Source organism: Coffea arabica, chromosome 6e (assembly GCF_036785885.1).
Source record: "Coffea arabica cultivar ET-39 chromosome 6e, Coffea Arabica ET-39 HiFi, whole genome shotgun sequence".
Taxonomy (NCBI): domain Eukaryota; kingdom Viridiplantae; phylum Streptophyta; class Magnoliopsida; order Gentianales; family Rubiaceae; genus Coffea; species Coffea arabica.
In genome coordinates this window covers 39983327-39995343 of record NC_092321.1, presented here as the reverse complement: position 1 = coordinate 39995343, position 12017 = coordinate 39983327, and positions in this window count along the sequence as shown.

The window sequence follows — 12017 nt, the reverse complement described above, 5'->3', positions numbered from 1 at the left end:
CTGATCTTGAGCAACTCGGTGAAGGCCTATTATTTTCCTAACGAACTTACCTTCGCTTTGTTTAGTGTTTCTACTTTTATACAGATCAAGCAAAGGCAAGTTGAGTTGATCTTGGTGTGTTCCATTCCAAAATCAATTGTAGACTTTGCAAGCCTCCATGGAGTTGGCACTCCAAGAGTTAAACCCCGTTGGTATCCATTCATGGAACAATGTCAACTCAAATCAGTCCACACCAAAGGGGAGTTGATTCGAGCTCGTCTTGAAGGGAACACTCCACATTTTGGGGATCGTTGTGTACCAAGGGTTCGTTTAAAGAACAAGTACCTCAATGACCATTATGATTTTCGTCTTGCTCTTAGTCCACATGAAGCTCCAACATCACCAAATCCGCCTTGGTGCCTTGCAAGTGTGTTCGAGCTGGAGTTCGATTTCATGGGATACACTTCATACCACTTTGAGGACCCTTACCTCATGACCACAAACGATCAAGTTGAGCATACATTGAAGATGGTTTGTGAGATTCAAGGTTCGACAAGGGTTATGTTCCAACTTAGCCCATGGGCTTTGCATTGGATGCCATCTGTAACCATCCTAACAAGATTGAGTCGAAGGCATGTAACTCGTCTTGTCACCAATCGTGCTTCAATTTGTGGGCAAATTGCTTTCAAGAGGGGGGGAATGATACGAACAAGAGGAGCCACTGGAGCCATGATACCAACCCTTGTTCGTGTCATTCATTTCCATCCAGATTTGAGGACAAATCCTGCTCAAGAGGAGGGGACTGATGTGTGCACGGACCTTAGCCCAAGTAATGACCCAGTCCGAGTTCCATTGGGCCCAGTCACACGTGCACGAGCCAAGCTCTTCAAAGAATCCCTCCAAGCCCTTGTTCGAATTGTCCAGAACCAACATGGAGTCCATAGAGATATTGAAGGCTTGAAGGATTTTAATCGAGTTATCTACACCATGACCCAAGCCCATGAAGAGTCAAGTGGGCCTCCAAATGAGTTGGCCGAATAGGGCCTTAGGCCTTAGTAGTTATTTAGCAATTGATTAGTGTTTAAGTACGAGCATGGGCCGGCCCATCTTGTCCCAAGACCATGGGCCGACTTTTCCCTTTCCTAGTCCCTTTAGGGTTTCCGTCACTTTAGCCTATAAATAGGCTTGCTTTGTAAGGTTTTAGGGGAGACGTTTTATCAATAAAGTTTTGCATATTTTCGATTCTTCTTGAGAGAGAGATTCGACCCCTTTACTTGCTTTGGCAAGAGTTTTGAGCAGTCTTGCGTCCTGTCCTAGATTGTTCTACCGACCTATTCCCCTGGAGTATTTACCTTCATCGGAGTGTCGTCTACCGTCTTGAATCAAATCGTGTCGTCCGTTTGGTTCTAGATCCCGCAATTCCAAGCGTTGGACATCCTCGCTAGATCCTTGGGCAAACGTGCTACGTGTCTCGAAACGTGTTGATCGAGGAACGTATCATCTACACTTTGTGTAGGCTGGATGAATCTGGCGGCCCTAGTAATAGACCGGTTGGCGAGCCATCCCGTGGGGACTTACCGATGATTAAGTATCAAATCAGACCCGGAGGCCTAGAGCCTATTGGGGCTTATCTAATCACTACAAGTGGTGTGAGTGTCTGCAAATTTTACCTATTCTAATGGAGTAGTGTTGGCCGTTGTGAAGGAGCGAAAGTTGCTTGCCCGGGACAATGCTAGGTTTAAAGCTGAAGTCAATCAACTAAAGGAAACTACTAAAATGCAAGGCGATCGAATTAAGGAGCACAGGTATGATATGGTTGAAGGCCATCAAAGGATTGGTAAATCTTTGTATGTAACTTGGAGAAGCTCAGGAACGCGTTTAGGGGGCAATAAAAGTGAGGAATAGAGTCGAGTCAAACCTGAATGTTTGTGATGACCTGTTTGGGGACTTCAGTAGACTTAAGTGGTGAAGTCTCTAACATTGGAGACGAGGCAAGTGTTGACCTTGCCTAGACCGGAGGAGGGTCAGCTAGTCCCGCATCAAACTAAGCCTACACCTCTAGGCTACTACTTTGGATGATTTTGACTACTATACATAGAAAGGATAAGGGATGTGGTGACTCGGTGGTTGTATAATTTTCTTTTGACTACTTGCACTGGATTTTTCCTTGATATGACTGTATGACTGTATTTGTATCTGTGAGTCTCGTACCTGATACTTTTGGTCTAGTTATCTTACAAACAACTACTATGAGCCTTGGAATGTATAATACTTTGACTTTGACTGTGACTGTGAATTGGACTGTGACTGTTACCGTAACTTTGACCTCGACTTTATTACGACATTGGCATTTAATTGCTTTATATTTTCACTCGCTTATTGTGACTCCGATTTCATTTTATTTGACTTTTGAAAAGGAATAATCATCTATCATGTACCAACACGTACTTACCCATTGGTTAAAATACTTGGACCCTAGACCAGTGAGTAATAAAGGAGAATAGGTCCAGGACCAAGAAGAGGAATAAAGGTTTGTAGTCAATTAGAATCAGGGACCCGGAGGTGGAGTAGGGGACCAGGTAGCTACAGCTATCAATCGTATGACTGATCTACTGTTTACTGGCCATTCCGTTGACCAACAAGGTCAAACACCGGGTAACTAGTAAAGGAACCTTGAAGTAAGTGAAGATAGAGTCCTAAATCAGTTCCAAAAGTTCACACCTCCTAAATTTCTTGGAGAACTAGATCCCGAAATTGCCGAGAACTGGTTTGAAAGAATGGAAGATATTTTACTGCTTCGCGTGGTCTCTGTGCGAAGTGAGCTTGGGGCCAAGTGGTGTTATTGTTTCGATTATGTGAGTCAGTGGAAAGGACTAGGTGCTCTTTTTGGGCGTAAGCTATGAATCATGACTGTTATAAGCGTAAACCCTTTATCAGGATACTTGGGAGGAATAGATATGTACGTCGGGTAGTAATCTGTAATATGGGTGATTTACTCTTAGGACCGGCCGGCTCGAGTTGTGAATTACCTTATTGTGGATTCTTGTACTTGAGTACCAAAAAGTGGAGAGCCCTAGAATAAGGGCCTGTATCTTGATTGCACTTGAGACAAGTTTTAATGGCAAAAGTCAAGGCGCGAAGGATCCTAATATTTGACCTAGTTATTGGACTGATTGAGGGAATAAATCTCGGAAGCTATCATGGACTAATCTCAAAATAGTCTGACAGGGTTTCTATAGATGGTGGCTAGATTATACTGTACGTCGAGAAATTTGCACTGAAGATCTGTTTCCTTCACCCATGACTGTGAAGACATGATAAGTGTTTATTTCGAATGTGGGGCGGTTTGATTACAACTATATGGATATTTCTACTCCTCTTGTGACATTCTTTCCTATGCTTCCTTGACACCTATCCACTAATGTCTAAGTATGGACTTGACTCGATTATGATCGTGGCGAGATCGTGAGTTTTGGAATTATGCATGGGAATTTGAGAAAAGAATTGGATTCTATACCTGTATGCAAGAGATTGAGATAGGAGGTAGAAGTTCCGACACATAAAGTACGCTTTAGGGTTGCTATGTGCATAAGTGATAAGGATACTCTCGTATTGAAATTCCCGAATAAGAATGAGTGGCATTGTATTCTGAGCTATTAGCCTACCTGTATTCTATTATCTTGTCTATCTCACTTGAGGATAGCTACGTTTAATTCCTTGTGGTAGGATCGGAGGAGAATGAATTTAAAAGTTATATGACTAGAGTTTCCAATTGTAATTAGTTACTTACTTTGCTCCTTTGATTTACTGGCAAGCTACTATCGAGATAAGTGAATTAGTGAGATGACAAATGTGACTGATCTGCATAAGAAAATAGAGGTTATTAAAAAAGAAATAGAGTTCCAAAAGAGATGAACTGAGTACTGGGAAAGATGATGGGAACCAAAATACCTAGAGAACATTGAACTATTGCATCAGAACATACGATTGAAAGGAAATATGAAGGGGTTCCAGAAGAGGTACAGAATAAGTTTGTACCAGTACATTTGCCAAGTTGAATAGCCATTAATGAGGTTTTTGCCTGGATAAGTTATAATCATTGGACTATGCATAGTGACATTTTTATATAGCAAGATGTATTCCCTTAGGAACAGTGGACTTGGTACCTGCTGTTTTAATAAGTGCTATGAAATATTGGTGGTGGTGCAATATTGGATCCTTATCCCTGAGTTTATTGCCCTACTTTGGTCTTTGAGTTAAAAATTTATCGTTTGTCGCTCGAAGGGAAGAAATGATTTAATGTACAGAGTGTATGGGTTAAAGAGCTAGCAAGAATAGTAACCATGTTGTAACTCTTCTTTCTATCGAGATTAAGGTTTGCGTCACATTTTTCACCTTGACTAAATCAACAATTTGACCGAATTGTCTTCATCTTCCCTCTTACTTGGCCGAACCAAGAGAGAAGAGAAACCAAAGAGAGACCTCCAACTCCAACCTCAATTTTGTACTTGAATCTGAAGTTACTCCATGGAAATGTTAACTAAGAAAGATTTCAAGGTATTGGTGGAGCGATTTTTGAGGAAGAAGCCCTGGATTTCCATCTTTCTTGAGGTTACAAGGTAACTTTGGCTAGCAATTTTCCTCTACTACCAATATAGGAAAACTAGTGGATTAAGGTAGTACTTTTGGCAGCTTTATGGAAAATTTCATGGGTTGAACTAGTGTTATGGTAATTTATGGTTTTATGGTGAATTTTCTACCACACGTCATGCTTAAGTACTGACCATGGTCTGATAGCTTTGTTATGACTTGCCTAAAGAAAATTCAAGCTTGTGATTAAGAATTTCAGCTTCGGGTTTCATTTTGCTAAACTTGAGTAGAGACGGTTATATGCTTGATGTAGTGAGTTGTGGGCTTGATATTTATATGCTTGAGTTGAAGCTATTTCATGGGAAGAATGAAGCCTTGAATGGGCTAGGAAAAGTTAGTAAACACAAAGGATTTGCCGCTGAAAATTTTTTCCGCAGGGAACCTTGGAAGGTTTTACAGAATTTGTTATATCTTGATGTAGAAAAGTCAAAATTGAGTTTTATTATGTTTGAAACTAGATTCAGAGTATCAGTATTGTTCTCAATTTCCATGAATATCTATGATTTTTCAAAGTTGACTGAAACTGTATACCTGTTCTGTCTGTTACTGGGTGAAGCAGCAACTTTAGGTTGGAATTTGACCGACTCGTGGATTGGATCTTACAATGGTACCTTCTAGAAAGTTGTAACAATTTGAATCCATATTCGGACGGTATAAAGTTTTTTAAGTTTTGGACATAAGAAGCTCGAGATAAGATTTTCAAATGAGATCACGCAAAACTAAAAAAATTTCTATTTTTCCTAGGATTATTCCTACTTACATTCCCAACTTTAGGATTGGAGTTGGTAAACTATTTTGAGGTTGGTTTATGAGTAGAAACGAGACTTAAATGAAAGGAAAATGAGTTCTTCAAACCACCTTAGGTCGGACAGTTTACAACTTTGCATTTTGAACGTCTTTTCTACTTTCTCTAAACGTTTGGCTATAAGTGATACTTTTCTGCTCTAAATGACTTTTGTAACATTGATTAGTAAGGACATAAGGATTATTCTTCGATGGGAACAAGCTAGTATTATATTTCGATAGGTTATACAACTATGAAACTTGTAAATTGAAACATGTTCTAAATAAAGATTTGTAGCTTCAATTCCTACATAATATGGCTTTGTATTGCTGGTCTTACTAAAGCATGCGCTCACAGGACTCGAGAGAGTTAAAAAGGATATTCATCGAAAATATTTTGAACTACTCAGTAATCAAGCTGAGAATCTCGAGGGCGAAATTCTTTAAGGGGGAGAGAGTGTGAGAACCCTCATTTTTAAAATACAATTTCCCCAAACTACATGCCTTGCACCAAGATTTAAACCACCTCTTATATGCCCTGGCATTATATTTCACAATGTGTTACAACAAATCCCTTGTATTGACCCTCACTTTAAAACACAATTTTCTTACTTACATGCCTTATTATAAGATCTAGACCATTTAATATATGCCCTTACAAATTATTTTCTATGTGTTATAATAATTTCCATGCATTTCATTTCAATTCATTTTACTTGAAGTAAAATATTTCCTTGAGCTAGGTTGTAAATAATTCACCACTTGTAATTGTCCAAGTGTTCTTTTATTAGTGGTAGAGACTTTATGTGAGAGATTAGAGGTGTTGAATAATTATTGGTGCATTTGGAAAGGTAAGAATGGCATTAGTCAAAGATTAAGAAAGGTTAGGACAATAATGGAGCCATGTGGCAAAACCCTAGCCATGTATCTTGTTTGACCAAAGGATTAGAGGAATTTTAAACCAACTTTGCTTCATTTTCCTCCAAAATTTCGTCCACCTTAAGGGCTTCCAAGGGAAGGAAGAAAACTCCATCTTCTTGCTATGACAACCTTAGTTTGATCTTGAACAAAAACCAAAAGAGAAAGATCTAGAGTTTGTGAGAAAATTTCCTTCAATCTTTGAGGTTGTTTCAAGCCTAAAGCTTCTATTGTGGTGGTTTGTTTGGTGACCAAAGCAACTTGTAAGTAAGGTATGTAATCTTTAAAATTTGGGTTTATGATGTTATATCATCTACTTGAGGTTGAAATGGTGAAAACAACTTGTTATGGTTGAATTTGGGGTTAGTTTCTTGAGTTAATCAAGTAATGGTTAGGTTTACTAATATGCATACCAAGTGTTTGATGAAATGTCTAACCCTTATTCATGTGTGTTTATGAAGTATTGATATGTTTTAAACCCCTATTTAGTTGGATCTAATACTTGTTATGTGCAAGGAATGAAAATAACAAGAAGAGTAGAAGTTAGAAATTTTTTAAAGTGTGCTGACCGAAACTTTTTAAGCTTGCTGCCCGGTTTTACCTTGATATTTTCAAGCACATTTTGGCTACAAATGTGAGTATTATATGTTGGGTTATGTGTGTGGAGGTTGTCTACAAAAAAATTAGCCAATTTGGTTGAATAAATTTTGAGTTATAAACAAAGGAGGAAAACTGGACTAGGTCCAGAAATTTTCTGTCCAGCCATCTTGTTAAGGTCATAACGTGTTACTCACTGATCAGAATTGAGTGCCGTTTATGGCAATTGAAAGTAGACTCTTAGAGCTTTAAAACGGTACAAAGCTCATTTTCTGGTTCATCCCGAGCGATCCGTGGCGAGTCTGGAAAGTTGGCTGTCCGGGAAGTACTGTTCATCCGAGACAGTCCAGAAAGTTCATTTGGTTTCTTAATTTTGAGCCACTTATGTTGGGATTTTGGAAATGGTTTCTTCTAGACAAATTTAGCCTTATGAACCTAGTTTCCAATGCAACTGACGGAACCAAATTCTGACTTTCCCACAATGAGCAATGACCGTTTCCCCGAGGCTGGCCGGGCGAGACAGTTTAACCCGTAATGAAGCCTTTGAGCTGTAGTGAAACTTTTCTTTTGCCAAACTTTCATGTACATACTAGACTTGTTTTCCATGAACTTTCACCGTGGTTTAGACCCTATTTGCATGCCGGATTAAGTAGCTTAAGCTACTCACTTGGCCTCTTAATGAACCTATACTTTAGTAGGGAACGAATCCAATTATTAATGTTTTCACTCGTTGACCTAGGTTTGGGCAACGACGGTGATCGTAACTGAGACGTTTGACGTCGATTATTACTTTTGCTTGACAGGTGAGTGTTCCACTACCTGCTACTTGTTATGAGAAATATTCGTGTACTTGAAAGTATTGAATTGTTATTGTTTGAGCCAAAACTGTTTTAATTAAAATTGAGGCGAGTGTGTACTTTATCGCACTCGACCTTTCTTATTTTTTCTTTTCACTGAGGCTCTACTTACTGAATGAATTAACATGAAATGAGATATTGCTATACATGACTGTGCTTAAGTTGCGTGGATGACATTCCACCAACTACTGTTACTGTTTGGGTACCCAACCTCATAGGTGAGTCGGTTGTATCGAGCCAGCAAGGGCTTGGTCGAGAAGGCCGATAAACCTTGAGGACTGTTTACTGTTCACTGGAAATTGAATCTTGCTTGGAGGTCCCTGGTGAAGCATAGCCGCTGTGCTTGCTTGTTGTGTTGTCCAGCACCACCAGTGATAAAATCCTCGGCTTGATACTGTTTCATTGGAATCCTTGAGCATTGGAAACTCGGATTCCTGGTATACTCGAGTATTACCAAACTACTGTTTATGGAGTGCGGACCCGGTGGGGGGTTGTTTGGTGGACGGAGACTGGTGAAAGTGGTGTTCTAAGGACCTATATACTGTTACAAGTGTTGACGGAGTGTCAACAGGAGGCAATTATGATCAAGCTCAAGTGGACCTTTGGCTTTTGAAAGCCACCCGTATCCTTGAATTGAACTGTTATTTTACTGTACGGTGTTTAGTTGGCTATTTTGTGATTTTATGTGGCTATGTGTTTACTTGTTTACCTGGAACCTCACTGGGCTTTAGCTCATCCATTCCCTTTGTTTTCCTTAACAGATCGGGAAGGGATTTGATCGAGGGCTTTCTTAGCTTTATTTTGCCGTTCTTGCGTTTTGAGGTTGTAACTTTCGTTTAAGCAGACTTGTAAGCTTAAATTCTTAAGGGTGATTTATATTATGTAATTTTGAGTGAAGCGTGGTAAGTTGGCATACGATGATATATGTACTAAGCTGAATTGTTGAATTAGTGATTATGTTTGAGTTAGTGTTTCAATCCCCTGCATTGTCAAATGTTACATTCGTTTCATTGATGATATTAGTACTTTGAACGACTGAGTCCTGGCGAGAGTTGGGCAGGCAGTCCGTTGATACCCTAGGGTTTGCCCTAGGGAGAGGTGGGGCTGTCACAATTGGTATCAGAGCTTAGGCTTCAGATCTTTGTAGAGTATCCTAGACATAAAAGCTCAGGATGCTGGACTGTGGGATTGGTTTGAAAGTTAAGTGATCACTGGAAGGAAAAAAAAATTTTGAGCCTAGGTTTGATTTGGTTTGGGCGAGTTAGGAATTTTTGACTTGAGGATTATATTTGATTATTTTCCCTTAAGAGTACTTAAGTTTATCTACACTTTGTGTAGGCTGGATGAATCTGGCGGCCCTAGTAATAGACCGGTTGGCGAGCCATCCCGTGGGGACTTACCGATGATTAAGTATCAAATCAGACCCGGAGGCCTAGAGCCTACTGGGGCTTATCTAATCACTACAAGTGGTGTGAGTGTCTGCAAATTTTACCTATTCTAATGGAGTAGTGTTGGCCGTTGTGAAGGAGCGAAAGTTGCTTGCCCGGGACAATGCTAGGTTTAAAGCTGAAGTCAATCAACTAAAGGAAACTACTAAAATGCAAGCCGATCGAATTAAGGAGCACAGGTATGATATGGTTGAAGGCCATCAAAGGATTGGTAAATCTTTGTATGTAACTTGGAGAAGCTCAGGAACGCGTTTAGGGGGCAATAAAAGTGAGGAATAGAGTCGAGTCAAACCTGAATGTTTGTGATGACCTGTTTGGGGACTTCAGTAGACTTAAGTGGTGAAGTCTCTAACATTGGAGACGAGGCAAGTGTTGACCTTGCCTAGACCGGAGGAGGGTCAGCTAGTCCCGCATCAAACTAAGCCTACACCTCTAGGCTACTACTTTGGATGATTTTGACTACTATACATAGAAAGGATAAGGGATGTGGTGACTCGGTGGTTGTACAATTTTCTTTTGACTACTTGCACTGGATTTTTCCTTGATATGACTGTATGACTGTATTTGTATTTGTGAGTCTCGTACCTGATACTTTTGGTCTAGTTATCTTACAAACAACTACTATGAGCCTTGGAATGTATAATACTTTGACTTTGACTGTGACTGTGAATTGGACTGTGACTGTTACGGTGACTTTGACCTCGACTTTATTACGACATTGGCATTTAATTGCTTTATATTTTCACTCGCTTATTGTGACTCCGATTTCATTTTATTTGACTTTTATAAAGGAATAATCATCTATCATGTACCAACACGTACTTACGCATTGGTTAAAATACTTGGACCCTAGACCAGTGAGTAATAAAGGAGAATAGGTCCAGGACCAAGAAGAGGAATAAAGGTTTGTAGTCAATTAGAACCAGGGACCCGGAGGTGGAGTAGGGGATCAGGTAGCTACAGCTATCAATCGTATGACCGATCTACTGTTTACTGGCCATTCGGTTGACCAACAAGGTCAAACACCGGGTAACTAGTAAAGGAACCTTGAAGTAAGTTAAGATAGAGTCCTAAATCAGTTCCAAAAGTTCACACCTCCTAAATTTCTTGGAGAACTAGATCCCGAAATTGCCGAGAACTGGTTTGAAAGAATGGAAGATATTTTACTGCTTCGCGTGGTCTCTGCGCGAAGTGAGCTTGGGGCCAAGTGGTGTTATTGTTTCGATTATGTGAGTCAGTGGAAAGGACTAGGTGCTCTTTTTGGGCATAAGCTATGAATCATGACTGTTATAAGCGTAAACCCTTTATCAGGATACTTGGGAGGAATAGATATGTACGTCGGGTAGGAATCTGTAATATGGGTGATTTACTCTTAGGACCGGCCGGCTCGAGTTGTGAATTACCTTATTGTGGATTCTTGTACTTGAGTACCAAAAAGTGGAGAGCCCTAGAATAAGGGTCTGTATCTTGATTGCACTTGAGACAAGTTTTAATGGCAAAAGTCAAGGCGCGAAAGATCCTAATATTTGACCTAGTTATTGGACTGATTGAGGGAATAAATCTCGGAAGCTATCATGGACTAATCTCAAAATAGTCTGACAGGGTTTCTATAGATGGTGGCTAGATTATACTGTACGTCGAGAAATTTGCACTGAAGATCTGTTTCCTTCACCCATGACTGTGAAGACATGATAAGTGTTTATTTCGAATGTGGGGCGGTTTGATTACAACTATATGGATATTTCTACTCCTCTTGTGACATTCTTTCCTATGCTTCCTTGACACCTATCCACTAATGTCTAAGTATGGACTTGACTCGATTATGATCGTGGCGAGATCGTGAGTTTTGGAATTATGCATGGGAATTTGAGAAAAGAATTGGATTCTATACCTGTATGCAAGAGATTGAGATAGGAGGTAGAAGTTCCGACACATAAAGTACGCTTTAGGGTTGCTATGTGCATAAGTGATAAGGATACTCTCGTATTGAAATTCCCGAATAAGAATGAGTGGCATTGTATTCTGAGCTATTAGCCTACCTGTATTCTATTATCTTGTCTATCTCACTTGAGGATAGCTACGTTTAATTCCTTGTGGTAGGATCGGAGGAGAATGAATTTAAAAGTTATATGACTAGAGTTTCCAATTGTAATTAGTTACTTACTTTGCTCCTTTGATTTACTGGCAAGCTACTATCTAGATAAGTGAATTAGTGAGATGACAAATGTGACTGATCTGCATAAGAAAATAGAGGTTATTAAAAAAGAAATAGAGTTCCAAAAGAGATGAACTGAGTACTGGGAAGGATGATGGGAACCAAAATACCTAGAGAACATTGAACTATTGCATCAGAACATACGATTGAAAGGAAATATGAAGGGGTTCCCGAAGAGGTACAGAATAAGTTTGTACAAGTACATTTGCCAAGTTGAATAGCCATTAATGAGGTTTTTGCCTGGATAAGTTATAATCATTGGACTATGCATAGTGACATTTTTATATAGCAAGATGTATTCCCTTAGGAACAGTGGACTTGGTACCTGCTGTTTTAATAAATGCTATGAAATATTTGTGGTGGTGCAATATTGGATCCTTATCCCTGAGTTTATTGCCCTACTTTGGTCTTTGAGTTAAAAATTTATCGTTTGTCGCTCGAAGGGAAGAAATGATTTAATGTACAGAGTGTATGGGTTAAAGAGCTAGCAAGAATAGTAACCATGTTGTAACTCTTCTTTCTATCGAGATTAAGGTTTGCGTCACATTTTTCACCTTGACTAAATCAACA